The 15,088-nt window shown below is 44.0% G+C and overlaps 1 pseudogene; it reads right to left on the bottom strand.

Moving 5' to 3' along the window:
• Positions 1-11,611: 11,611 nt before the first annotated feature.
• LOC116470400 (sal-like protein 4) lies at positions 11,612-14,845 on the bottom strand (annotated as a pseudogene).
• Between the last annotated feature and the right edge of the window lie 243 nt (positions 14,846-15,088).

The following is a 15,088-nucleotide window of genomic DNA, read 5'->3' as shown; positions in this document are numbered from 1 at the left end:
AGGGAAGAAGTTTAATTGACTCACAGTTCCACATGGCTGGGGAGGCCTCACAATCATGGTGGAAGGTGAAGGGGAAGCAAGACACATTTTACATGGCAGCAGGCAAGAGTGTATGTGCACGGGAACTCCCCTTTACAAAACCATCAGATCTCATGAGATTTACTCACTATCACAAGAACAGCACAGGAAAAACCCACCCTCATGATTCCAGTTACTTCCCACCAGCTCCCTCCCATGACACATGGGGATTATTAAACTTCAATATAAGATTTGGGTGGGGACACAGTGCCAAACCATACTAATGAATCTTTTTTTTAACCTGTATTTTAAGTTCAAGGGTACATGTGCGGGTTTGTTACATAGGTAAACTTTGTGTCATGGGGGTTTGTTGTACAGATTATTAGATCACCCAGGCATTAAACCTAGTACCCATTAGTTATTCTTCCTGATCCTCTCCCTCCTCCTACCCTCCACTTAAAAACATTATGCTGAGTATGGAGAAACCCAATCTCTACTAAAAATACAAAATTAGCCAGGCATGGTGGGGCATGCCTGCAATCCCAGCTACTCAGTAGGCTGAGGCAGGAGGATTGCTTCAACTTGGGAGGTGGAGGTTGAGGTGAGCCAAGATCGCGCCATTGCACTCCAGCCTATGCAACAAGAGTAAAACTCTATCTCAAAAAAAAAACAAAACAAACAAACAAAAAAAACAGACAAACAGAAAAAAATTACGTTGAGTAAAGGAGGCCAGACACGAGACTACATATTATCTGATCCCATTTATATGAACTTCTAGTAGACGCAAAACTAAGCTAAGATGATAGAAATCAAGATCTGCGGTTTCTTGAGCAGGAGTGCAGGGTGACCTTGTTTGGATTCCTTCCTCCATCAAATAATGTAAAAGATTGCTTCAACATGGTGATTCTGGAGCTAAACACCCAACTCAAATCCTGGCTTGATGGCATAGCAGATGGGTGAACTTGGGCAAGTCACTTAACCTCTCTGAATCTCACATTTTCCCACCTGTATTAGTTCTACTTACTGTATAAGGTTGATGGAGAATTAAATGAGATAATACAGGGTGTAGAATTGAATAGTGTCCCCCACAGAAAAATTCATGTTTACCCAGAACCTCAGGATGTAAGCTTATTTGGAAATAGGGTCCTTGCAGATGTAATGAGGACAAAACTCGAGATACGAGCTTACTAAATTAGGATGGGCCCTAAATCAAATGAAAGTGTCCTTATAAGAGACAGAAAAGAACACACAAAGAAAGAGTGATGTGATGGCAGAGGCAGATATAGGGGTGATGTGTGTACAAGCCAAGAAACACCAAGGACTGCTGACCACATCACAAGCAAGGAGAGACGGTGGGATGGTTTCTCCCTCTGAACCTCCGGGAGGGACCAACCTCACCAACACCTCAGTTTTAGATTTCTGGCCTCCTTACTGCAAGAGGATAAATTTTTTTTCTTTTTTTCTTTTTTTTTTTTTTTTTTTTCTGAGAAAGAGTCTCACTCCGTCACCCAGGCTGGAGTGCAGTGGCACGACCTCAGCTCACTGCAACCTCCGTCTCCCGGGTCCAAGCAATTCTCCTGTCTCAGCCTCCTGAGTAGCTGAGATTACAGGTGCCCACCACCATGCCTGGCCAATTTTTGTATTTTTAGTAGAGATGGGGTTTCACCATGTTAGCCAGGCTGGTCTCAAACTCCTGACCTTGTGATCTGCCTACCTTGGCCTCCCGAAGTGCTGGGATTACAGGCATGAGCCACCACACCCGACCAAATTTCTATTGTTTTAATCTATTCAGTTTGTGAGAGTTTGTTAGGGAAACCCTAGGAAACAAACACACGGTAAGGGTCCATGGGTGATAAATGGATTTTTTTATTAGTAAAATTAGTAACCTGTTATTAAAGAGCAGCAGCCCACCTCTATATTCCTGTGGATACCATGATCTAGCCAGACATTTGTATCCAATCTGTTCAGGCCATCATATCAAAGTACCATGGGCTGGGTAGCTTAAACAACATAAATTTATTTCCTTACAGTTTGGAAGGCTGCAAGTCCAAGATCAAGGTGATGGCAGAGTTGTTCTTCTCAGACCTCTTTCCTTGACTTGAAAATAGCCATCTTCTCCCTCTATCTTCCCATTATCTTTTCTCTGTACATCTGTCCCCAAATGTTCTCTTCTTATAAGGACACCCATCCTTATGACGGTTAGGGCCCACCACCCTAGTGGCCTCATTTTATCTTAATTACCTCTTTAAAGACCATCTTTAAACACAGTCACATTCTGAGGAACAAGGGTTAGGATTTCAACATATGAATTTTGGAGAGACACAGCTCAGCCTGTAACAATGCTGATAAATGCTTTCTGTGCTGAAGCATCAGCATATTGAGCCTACAGCTTGCAACGATGATTTAATAATATTGAACAAGGATTTACTGAACTTGCTGCAGCAACCATGGAAGTGTCCTGGCCAGATCTATCTATGGCTGCATTCATGCTCGGTCACGCTTCTGCTGGGCTGTTCTTTGCCAATGACTGAAGACTGTAAGAAGGGAGGGTGAAGGGCATCCTGGATCAGAGCCATTCCTGCGGCTGCAGGATTTCTCTAATGGACAGTGTCTGCTCTGGGTGTCCCCATTAGCCTGGTAGAGACTCCAGAGCTGCACTATGATCTGAGACTCTTCCTATCCAATCCATCCTTCCCTCTCTTCTTTCACAGGTGTCAAACCTGCATCACAGTTGAAGTCTCTCCCTGATCACTTCTACTCTCTCGCCTTTATTCGTCACAGGAATTTCCTAAAATAAACCTCTCGTATCTCATCTTACTTCAGACTGCTATCACAGAGTACCCAACATTGGGTGGCTTAAACAACATACATTTATTTCTCAGTTCTGAGGGCTTCCAGCCTCCTCCTTGCAGACAGCCAAATTTTCACTGCACCCTTATGTGAAAGAAAGAGGATGAGTGAGCTCTCTGAAATCCCTTTTAAAACAGCACTAATCCCATTCATAAGGGTTCCATTTTTATGACCTAATCCATCTCCCAAAAGCCCCACTTCCTGATATCATCAGCCTAGATAGAGGTTAGAGTTTTAACACATGAATTTTGCAGGGACGTAAGCATTCAGTCCATAGTACACCTCTTATCCCAACTCAGTGTCTACTTCTCAGAAGACCTGAACTAACACACATGTTGAGAATTTAGGAGTGAGACACAAAAATTAGCCTAAAAGCCTGGAATTCACCAAAGCCACCACAAAGCATAAAGCATTTTGATGCAAAATTTAAAGTCAGGTACTTTCTTTTCCATCTTACCACAACACACACTGGATAGGTACAAATGCTACCATGATGTCGTGTGTTTTACATAAATATATGGAGAAGCTGGAACTCAAATCTAGGTCTCTTTTTACCAAAGACAGTGCTTTTCACTACTATGTTTTTAAGGGTTTGAAACTCAAATGCCTCTGACATTGGACAGGTAACAGAAAGGTGTGAACCAGGTCAGGCATAAGGTAAAAGGAATGATGGAGCTTGAAGGGAAATAAAAAGAACATATATTCAAATTTAAGTTTTTAAAGTAGCCAAAGAAAACACATCTGTGGACAGTGCTCAACCAGCTGAGCTACCTGCTGAGAAGTCTGCAACTCTTGGTTTCCTTCTTCATCACTAATTTTGGTTGTCATCATTATCTTCCTGCCTCCTTTACTTGGAAATCTTTTCTGATACCTGCATGGTGAACTCCTACCCATCCTTCAAAGCCCTAGACAAATGTTACCTATTCAGACCTTTCTGTCACTTCTCAAGCAGACTCAGACTCTCCTTTCTCTCTGTTCCCATAACACCTTGTGTCTTTCTCTTTTCCAGCAATGAGTGAATTTGTTTGCAGTCCTGTCTCCCTACTAGATGATAAGCTCCCCAAGGTCAGAGAGTTTTACTCCCTATTCCTCGCTTACATTTGAGAACAGAACACTACTACTTATTGAGTGCCTGCTCTGTATCAGGCATTGCAGTAAGCACTTAATCTTCACAGTTCCTCCGGCAAGGCAATTCTCCTACCTCATTTTACAGATGGGGATTCTGAATTCCAAGAAGGTAAAGTCCCTTGCCCAAGGTCCCACAACTAGCAAAACTTTGGCGAAGGTAGAATTCAAACTCAGATCCCCCTGTCCCCAAAGCTCCAACCCAATCTCCCATGCCACACTGCTCCCTAGTTAGCCAGAGGGGCCATCTGCCCACAGATGGCTAAGGGTACAGAGGAAGAACCACAGGAACCATTCCTGTCCTTCCTGTGCATTGAGGGGGCTGGACTAACTGATATTTAGCTTTTTTCTTGCACTAACGTTTTATTCTAGGAGGTTTGTTATCTCTCCTTTTGACACCACCTGAACTATTCGAGACAAGTCCCTGCTTAAAAAATAATGATAAAACTGCCTGTCGGTGGAAATAAGCCTCACACGCTATCTCACTAATAGAAGCAGGAGAATTTCTGAGATACCTCTGCAACTTCGTTAGGCATGCAAGATTAAGCTCGAATTCATCTCGGCTTAGTCATACGCGCTCTGAAACTGAATTGTGAAGGATGGAATTTGCAGCTGCTCAGTTCATTCAAGATAAAGACAAGGGAGACCTGGGCAAACATGCAGAAAACTGCTCATTGGAAGAGACAGACTTCTAACTGCCAATAGCTTGGTGGACCCCGATCAATTTGGACACGTCGCATAAGGTGTAAATGTGCAGACCCTGGATTCAGAACCTCCAGGTTCAAACAGAGCTCCACCACTTGCTAGATGAGTGGCCTTGAGCAAGTTTCTTAATTTCTCAGTTCCTCAGTTTCTTCATCTATAAAATGGGGTAAATAATAGAACCCATACCACTAGCTGTTGTGGGGAATAAATGAACTATTGTATGTCGTTAGTGCAGTCCCTGATATATAAGAAATGCTTAACACTGTGAGTCACAATAATCATATATGGTCTTTCCAAGAGTGTTCAGAATGGTCTACTGCTCCTAGGAGAGAAGTCAAACTCAGGGTCATGTTTGCAAGGCCCTAGACACCTGGCCTCCGACTATCCCTCAAGCCTCGTATCTTGCTTCTCGGCTTCATTCCATCCTCACCCCTGCTCAATGACTTGCAGTAGTCTGGATGGTCCCCACTGTCTCTTCCCTTTCCTACCACTGCTATCACATATAAACTCCTACTCACCTCATATGGTTTGGCTCTGTGTCCACATCCAAATCTCATCTCAAATTGTAATCCCCATGTGTCAAGGAAGGGACCTGCAATTCCAAGGGAAGTGATTGGATTATGGGGGTGGTTTTCCCCATGCTGTTCTTGGGATAGTGAGTGAATTCTCATGAGATCGGTTGGTTTTATAAATAGTAGTTTTTTTCCTACGTGCTCACACTCTCTCCTGCTGCCTTGGGAAGAAGGTGCCTGCTTCCCCTTCCGCCATGATTGTAAGTTTCCTGAGGCTTCTCCAGCCATGTGGAACTGTGAGCCAATTAAACCTCCTTTGTTTGTAAGTTACTCAGTGTTGGGTAATATCTTTATAGCAGCGTGAGAATGGACTAATAGATCACCCTTCAGAGATCATGTTTTCTAGACACCTTCTCCCACCTCCTCACCAGGAAGGAAGATTGCATTAGGGGTTGCAGGAAGGTTCCTCATGCAGCATGAGGCTTGGTTCTGCTGGGGTGCAGGAGCGGGGATCGTTCCAGGGAAACTGCCCTGCAATTCACCTTGCCCTACTGTAAACACACAAGAATGTGCTGGGTGTCACCTGGGACTTGCCTTTGGTAGAAAGTCAAGCAATGGGGCAGCATCTCTCAAACCATCAGGAGGGGCCAGGATGCCCATGATGATAGCCAAAGGAAGCTTCTCTGAGGAGCAGATGGGATATTCTCTCCTCTCAGAGGGTATTATCAGTAGCGGAGTAAGCACTTAATCTTCATGGGGACTTGGAAGCCTCCATCCTATGAGGTTTTCTCTTGTCCAGTAAGTTCTTGTGTCTTTTGCCTGTGACTTCTGGCATTCTCTCCTCCAGTCACTTTGTCATCATCCTCAATAGCACCACATCACCCCAAGAGGCACCACAAAGGTGCCTGTCTTCCAAGATCCCACAGAACCCTGCATTTCTCCTCTTCTGGTCCTTTTCATACTGTATATGGTTAGGGTTTAAGAGTGTGGATTCAAGAAACAGACTGCTGGACTTCCAGTCCAAGAGCATCTATTTCCTAGCTGTGTGACCTCAGGCAAGTTACTTAACCTCTCTGTGCTTCAGTTTCTTTATAAACTAGATAAAACTAATACCTTTCTCATCGGGGTGTTGTAAGGGTTAGACGAATCAAAACATATAAAGCTCTTGGAATAGTACCTGGTACACAGAACTTGCTCAATAAACATTAGCAATGGTCAGTAGTACTACTCCTCTGTATCACCCCCTCACTCCTCACTGGGTTGTACAGTCTAAGAGGTTAGTGGCTATCTTCATTGTTTATCCCTTGCCACTAGCACAGGATCTAATACAAGGCACATACTCATTTGTGGAGGGAAACAAAAGAGAGAGAAAAGAAGAAAGGAAAGGATGGAAGGAAGAGGAGGGAAGGGGAAGGAAGGAGAGAGAAGGGGAGAAAGGGAAGGGAGAGGAGATGAAAGATGGGGAGGGGAGGAGAGAAGAGGGGAGGAAAGGGCTGGGAAAAATCTTGAAGGTTGTTCACTTGTAACTCCGCTAATATGGTAAACAGAGAAATGTATCTAGAATTGAAGAAAGTCAGATAAATTTCCACCCAAGTGGAATTGGTCACTCTGTCTTAGCTTCCCCAAATCATGTAAATATCCTGAATCATTAAATATGTCAGAATTTTTTATATTTATTTATTTGTTTATTTATTTATTTTTGAGATGGAGTCTCACTGTCACCCAGGCTAGAGTACAATGGCACAATCTTGGTTCACTGCAACCTCCACCTCCCAGGTTCCAGCAATTCTCCTGCCTCAGCCTCCTGAGTAGCTGGGATCACGGGTGTGTGCCACCATGCACGGCTAATTTTTTTTGTATTTTTAGTAGAGACAGGGTTTCACCATGTTAGCCAGGCTGGTATCGAACTCCTGACCTCAGGTAATCCACCCGTCTTGTCCTCCCAAAGTGCTGGGATTACAGGTGTGAGCCACCATGCCTGGCCCAGAATTTTGTATAGTGAGTTTATTATTTGTTATTTTGGGGAGGCAGGATTAGGAGACATTAGCAGTTACTTGAAAAATGGATTGAATGGACCGGGCGCCGTGGCTCATGCCTGTTATCCCAGCACTTTAGGGGGCCGAGGCAGGCAGATTGCTTGAGGCCAGGGGTTTGAGACCAGCCTGACCAACATGGTGAAACCCTATCTCTACTAAAACACAAAAAAATAGCCAGGTATGGTGGCGCACGCCTGTAATCCCAGCTACCTGACAGGCTGAAGCAAGAGAATGGCTTGAACCCAAGAGGTAGGGGTTGTACTGAGCCGAGATCACGCCACTGCACTCTTGCCTGGACCAGAGAGCAAGGCTCTGTCTCAAAAACAAAAACAAACAAACAAAAATGCATTGAAAGGCATAAATGGCTTTCTACATTGTACCAGGATCCAGCTGTTCCCTCAGAGATCCCCCATCTGGATACATCTCACTCCCAGCCAGTGCCCATGAAGGTCTGGATAAAGCCAGTAATTACTTGGGTGCTTATCCTGCAGTCCCACATACAAGCCTCAGCTTTGCAAATTGAATCCTTGATTTTGCCAGCACACCCACAATGGATTCATTTTCAGTTGCAGATTCACATTACCCAAGTTCTCAAGATTAATGTTTAAAACCAAAAAGTTAATTGAATTGTTTTCAATGCAAAATCATTATCACACAGATTGGATTTCTCTAACTCCATGTGACCAGTATTTTCTCTCCCTGTCAACAGCCAAGTAATATTCAAAGGTCATCTGATGATTAGATACTCCAAACTAGAGGAGTTAGATGAATCAAATGTTCAGCGGCATCCAGATAAGATAGACTGATGCATTTGTCTCATAGTAACAGACGGTCCTGCTTCATATTTTTTAAACTTCGGTCTTTCAGGTGCCACCTACATGACTGTTTGCCGTATTCACTGCTACTATTATTTACTATCTCAGTAAGGGGTTCCTGGACCATCGCTTTGTGGGGAGGGGCTGAAAGCCCCCAAACAAATACATCTATATATGGAGAAGTCCTTTTTTCCTTTGTCACCATATACTTCCTAATAGAGTTGAAGCCTGCAGGTCTCCCTTAAATGTAAAACGGTCTTTGCGACATTTAAAAAATCATATGGCAATTAAGAGGAGATACAAATTATTTGTTGAAATGTAAGAATGTGCTTGCATTTCAGAATGATAAAATTTTAAGGATCAGTGTTTCTATGTGCCTGGGAAGCCTCTCTCTGGAAACCTTGGCCACCCCTAAGAAGTTTGGGTTTATGCGCAGATGTGGCCAACACCCCAGGTTAGCTGGACGTAATAAGATGCCCAGTTAGTCCACGCCACTGCTATTGCTCTGCTGAGACACAGTGGTAGAAATGCTGATCTTCACCCCTGGACACACGTAACACCCATTACCCCTTAGTCAAATGGATGCATATATAAAAAACCAATGGGCAACAGCACACTTAATGGTGAGAGACTGAAAGCTTTTCCCCTAAGGTTAGAAACAGACAAGGATGCCAGATTTCACCATTTGTATTCAACATAGTATTGGAAGTTCGAGCCAGAGCAATTAGGAAAGCAAAATAAAAGCCATCCAAACTGGAAAGGAAGAAGTAACTGTTCACATATAACATGATCTCATATGTAGAAAACCCTGAATATTCCACACACAAAAATTGAAGCTAATAAATAAATTCAGCAAAGTTGTGAGATATCCAATCAAAACACGAAAATCAGTTTGCATCTCTATACACTAGCAATGAACAATCTAAAAATGAAATTAAGAAAACAATTCCACTTAAAATAGCATCAAAAAAGAATAAATGTTTAGGAATAAACTTAACCAAAGAGTAGAGAGATTTGTATGCTGAAAATTACAAAACACTGCTAAAAGAAATTAAAGAAGACATAAGTAAGTGCAAAGAAATCATATGTTCATGGATTGGAAGAATTAATATTGTTAAGATGACAGTACTACCCAAAGCAATCTACAGGTTCAATGCAATCCTTACAAAAGTCCTAGAAGTGTTTTTTAGGGGAAGGAATAAACATTCAAAATTTATTTTCCAACAGACAGACAGCATCAGCAGGTACAACTACAGGGGTTTCTCTGTAGATCATATATTCGCAAGGGCATTATTAGCTAGTGAGAAAGCCCTGGTGTGTTCTCTGTAACAGTATCCACTTCACAGCGTAAACAGGTACTATCACTGTGCTCATTTACAATTCCAGAAGGAAAGGTACAACTTGGCAAAAAAAAGTGGTCAGGAATCCTCAAGTCAGGTGCAATAACTAACAGACAAGATTTTGGCTAACAGTCTTGGATCCACATTTCAATCAGGGCCTTCCACAGACAGGGGAAAGACTTCCCTCCCAGAAGTTAGAATCTTATCATTCTCCTTTCTCATTAAATCATTAGTGCAATGTTTCTTTGCTTTGTTTTGCTTTGTTTTATGGAGACAGAGTATCACTCTACTGCCCAGGCTGGAGTGCAGTGGTGCCATCATGGCTCACTGCAGCCTCGACTTCCCAGGCTCTAGTGATCCTCCCACCTCAGCCTCCTGAGTAGCTGGGGCCATAGATGCACATCACCTCCAGCTAATTTTTTATTATTTGTAGAGACAAGGTCCCTCCATGTTGCCCAAGCTGGTCTTGAACCCCTGGACTCAAGTGATCCTCCGCTTCAGTCTCCCAAAGCGCTGGAATTACAGATGTGAGCCACCACACCCAGCCTAGAGCAATGTTTCATTTGCTCAATATTGTTACATTTACAAAAGATTACAAAAACAGGAGTCACAAAAACATCTTGAACGTCCATTTTTTTCCCACCAATACATCAACTTTTAGGTTTATGACAGGGCCTGGCAATACTTCAGTGGTCTTAAAATAGGAAAACAGACACTATGGCTACACAAAATGAAAAATAAATGAGGTAGATAAATTAAAGCTTTCACACCCAGGACTTGTCTGTCCCAAATTTGTAGCCTTCATGAAATATTCAAGGAAAAAAAATCTTTGTAATTACTTGGCATAAGTCACACTACGGAAATTAAACAAAAAAATTAGTATGTGAACTCGTAATAGAAAATGTGCTTCCATGAGTTTCTTCTCAAGAATGAAAACCTAGTTCTCCAATAGAGTAGGCACTGGCAAACTAAATTAAGTCACCTGAGATTCCCCACTCAAGGGCCCACGTCTTCTGGGGTTCAGGAAGACAAAGGCATCTGGGAGATGTGGCGAGGACACTGGCACTCTCAGGCCAACTGAGCTGTATCTAAATAAGCAGCCACACAGACATTGATTCACAATTAGGAAAGCAAAATAAAAGGCAACCAAATTGGAAAGGAAGAAATAACTGTTCACATATAACATGATCTCATATGTAGAAAACCCTAAATATTCCAAACACAAATACTGAAGCTAATAAATAAATTCGGCAAAGTTGTGACATATTCAATCAAAACACCAAAATCAGTTTGCATCTCTATACCATTTTAAGGATTAGTGTTTTTATGTGCCTAGGAATAAAAGTCGATATGAGGGCATCCCACTTAAGGTTCTAAGGCTGAAGCAATTTTATAATTCCACAACCTTAGGTTTTTGCTGCTGTTTTTTAAGTACATTCAAACAAACGAACGAAAAGATGGAGACAGGGTTGGGGACATATAAAACAGGTACCTAAATAGATGAAAGACCTTGTCCTTTTACCCACATCAGTTACTAGGGAAGTATCCATACCCCTCTCTTCAACAGGCTAAGTAGTTAGCTGTCTTTTCCATTGTGATTCAATAAGGTCCAACAGTTCTACCTTGAAATAGATAACAGTCTTTGGAAAAAGTCACTCTAGGTTGTACAAAGATTCTATGTATACAGTTTGTCACAAGTAACAAAGCTACTTTGCAAGACCCACTTCTTTCCAAAATTTAAAAAAAGAATTTTAGTCTGTACTTGTTTGGGTGTGAATTTTTTTTTTCATCAACAATCATGATTGTAGGACTTGCCTGAGATTGTGGTCATAATCCTGGTAAACATCATTTGCATACCAGTAAGAAAAAGAAAACAGGAGATGAGTTCTTTTTTTTTTTCTTTTTTTTTTTCTTTTTGAGACGGAGTCTTGCTCTGTCACCAGGTTGGAGTGCAGTGGCGATCTCGTCTCACTGCAACCTCTACCTCTCAGGTTCAAATGATTCTCCTGACTCAGCCTCCCAAGTAGCTGGTATTATAGGCCCTCGCCACCACGCCCAGCTAATTTTTGTATTTTTAATAGAGACAGGGTTTCACCATGTTGGCCAGGATGGTCTTGATCTCTTGACCTCATGATCTACCTGCCTCGGTCTCCCAAAGTGCTGGGATTACAGGCTTGAGCCACCACATCTGGCCAGGAGATGAGTTCTTATTAAAAAGAGCAGATTCTAGAGATTTCACTCTGTTTGCATTTCTCCTTCCATGCAAGTTCTCCTTGAGTTTGGCTGACCACAAGCTCATCTTCTTCCAGGAAGTGAGGAAACTGGTATTTAGGAATGCTCCTAGTAGCACCTGCTTTTTCCATATCTGCACTGATACCTAATTGGAAGCCATCCACATTGGAGACAGTGGCATTATTTATATTGAAGCTGACTCCCAAGGAAACCAGGAGGGTAGGAACACCGCCACTCTGGATCACAGAGATCTCATTGGTCTTCTTGGCCAGACCACCATTGAGCGTGCTGGTGTCCTGGTTCCACACAACAGGGCCCATGTTCACTGAAGTGGCCAGGATTTCCCTGGGAAATATTTGAGACTCTTTCCATCCGTACGTAACAGAGCTATGGTGTTCTCAATAGCCGGCTTCCTACCATGGCATGCTGTGTCACATAGTGGACCTTCCAGTTGCCTTTGGTGGTAAAAGCTTACCCACAAATGTTGCGTGCAAAAGGCTTCTCTCCAGTGTGAGTCTGCTTGTGAATCTGAAGAAAGCTAATGGGTGAGAAGTTCTTCCCACACCACGTGCAGCTGTGTTGCTTGGCCTGTTGGCATGGCTAGGCCGCTGACAAAGAGGTCATCCCTGGGGACAATGTGGAGGGTTCAACAAATGTGCCAGGGACTTCAACTTTGACATAGATTGACTGAGCTCGGATAAACGTTGAAGGGAGATGGCTCCAACCTTCTATCTTAGTAGGGCTGTTTTCAGAGCTTTCTGCTTTGTCCCCAGCATCAGGAGACTTTGACTGATCCTTTCTGTTTGGCCATTGACTGGGGAGAGTACCTGAAAGGATGTGGCTTCCATGATGTCTGGACTTTAGCTCTGATACTCCTGGTCTCCCATCAGTGAGGACCGGTCGTTGGTCAAGCTATTGCTCTTCATGGAACTGTTTTCTCTGCTGCTCTGGTGCTGCAGGCCAAAAGGGGCAGGGCCCACTTTTCCCAGGGCATCTAAGGAACCCATCTTGGTGAACCCTAGTGTGGATGATGCCTACTACATACTGGGAAGAGGCACAGGGACCTTTGAGGAGCTACTAGAGGCCTCTGGGAGCTGACTTCATCTACACTGGTGCTTTCAAAAACATCATCATGGCACACGGCACTGGTGCTGCCATTCTCATCCACCATCATTGGCTCAGGACCCATTAAGTCACAGGAATTCTCTGGCAGGGGAAGGTTGGGAATCTGACTGGCCAGGTCCATCTGAATATGCTGCCACAACATCACAGCACCGGTGAACTTCTTCTGATAGAAAAGGCACAGATGCTGCACCTTTATGGACATGTTGGGTTGGTGAACCCCAGTGTGTCTTAAGGGTTGCCTTTGGTAGAAAAAGCTCAGCCACAGATCTTACACTGGAATGGTGTCTCCGGAGTGTGGATGTAGCAATGCATTTAAAGGGAGCTTTAGCAGCTTAATACTTGGTGGCAAATGAGGCATTTGTTGGGGTCAGTGGTGGTCATGTCAATGTACTCCACCAGCTGCTGCAATTTCAGGGTCTCTGACCTTGGTTCAGGGGTCCCACTTTCTTGGAAGCCACCAACCCTTGGGGAATTATGGTTTGGCCCCATGCCAGGAAGTGTGGACTACAGGTCACTGGGCAATGGGTCACCTGTGAGGCCTTGGAGTTAGGCCCCAAACAGAGCTTTTGAGGTAGCCCTACAGAGGGGATTACAAGAACAGGTTTTCTGGCTAAAGAGAGACTCAGTTCATCTATTGACGTACAAAGAGTGCACAGGGGATGTCATTGCCTACCACCATTTTGTCCTAGAGCTCAGCAAAGAGCTGAGGGTTTGCCTTCACCTGGGGATGTTGGCGAATGTACCTTGAGGTTGCCCTTGGTGGTGAAGCAGTTATCACAGACAGAGCACACAAAGGGTCTCTCTTCCCATGTGGAAGTGGAGGTGGAAGGAGCTATCAGTCTCGAAAAATCTTGCTACAGTACTTACACTTGTCCTTGTAGAGGATCACCTCATCTTTGGGTGTGACATCCACTGAGGAGATGTTCAGTGGCTTCCCCTTCCCTTTCTTGGATGGGTCAAGTGCCCCAGTGGAGAAAGGACTTTGGAAGCGCACCAAGCCAGGGGTCTGAGAAAGCAAAGCACTCAAGAGGTGGGACATTACATTTGGTGCACCTGGTCCCATCCAGCTTCACAGCAAAGGGCATCAGCCCTGGGGATGAAGAACTAGTGGTGAAAAGGATGTTGGTGTGAGGTAGTATGGCTTGTTTCAAGGCGTCCAGAGACAGACTTTGGCTTCCAGCTTTTGGGCTGAGCAAAGCCACAGCTGCAGAAACTTGCTGGGACAGGTGGCTGCATAAGGCCTTCGGCGTGTTGGCCCCTTCCCCACCTGAGTGGAAGGCGTGTAAGGCCCACATGTCCACCTGGATAAGGACCTGCTTGGTGAGCTGAATCTACCATAGCTGCTGCTGCTGCTGACACAGGATCTGCTTGAGGACCCATGGGATGCTGTTGTTACTGGTCACGGAGGCTTGCAATGCATCTAAGCTCCACTGATTCATTGCCACTTTGGTGCCCTGTATTGCCTGCAGGCTCACATAGTGTTGGCCACTTTGCCTTTAAGTAAATAGCTTATCTTCTGGGGTGTGGGTGGCAGGGCCATCTCTGTTTTTAAGTGCACCACAGACTCCACACCCAGCTTCTCCTTCATGCTCCCTAGGCTGCCACCATTCTTCCTGTGACCATCCTTACTGCTTGAACTAAGTGGCTGGTGGCTCAGAACAGCTCCAGAGAAGTCTCCTGAAGACACTGGCCCCTTGCTGTCATTCATGATGACAACACGACAGGTGAATTTTTAGTGCAATTTTTCTTATGTTCTAAGAACTCAAAGATGCTAAAGAACTCCACACAACATTTCTCACATTTGTGTGTTTCCTCCCAATGAAGCCAATTTATCATCGTGATTCCCTGGGTGGTTCACTGGAGCACCTAAAGTTTGGACGTCTGCCCTCAGAACGGTGACAGAATAAATTTCTGTTGTTTTAAGCCATCCAGTTTGTGGTTGTTTGTTACAGCAGCCCCAGCTCCCTGGCCACCAGCACCACTGGGGCCACATCTGCAAACGCTAGGGTCAGCTGCTGTGGCTGGTGCTCACCCTGGTCTTCGTCCAAGTTGATGTGCTGGGGTTTTACCAGCTTGTGCCTTGACATAGTGTGAGCTTCAGTGTTCCCAGAGAGCTGCAGTTATTTGCCCTGTCCCTAATAGTGCTATTTTGAAGACATAGAAAAACCCATCTTTAAACTCTTACGGACTCTCAAAGGACTCTGAATAACCAAAACAATTTTGAAAAAGAAAAAGGAACAAAATTTAGAGGATGCACAGTTCCTGATTTCAAAACTTACTACAAAGCTACAGTAATCAGAACAGTTTGGTACTAGAATGAGAACTAACAT

The sequence above is a fragment of the Hylobates moloch genome, unplaced genomic scaffold (genome assembly GCF_009828535.3).
Source record: "Hylobates moloch isolate HMO894 unplaced genomic scaffold, HMol_V3 SCAFFOLD_6, whole genome shotgun sequence".
Classification (NCBI taxonomy): Eukaryota; Metazoa; Chordata; class Mammalia; order Primates; family Hylobatidae; genus Hylobates; species Hylobates moloch.
This window is presented reverse-complemented; position numbering and strand designations above follow the sequence as displayed.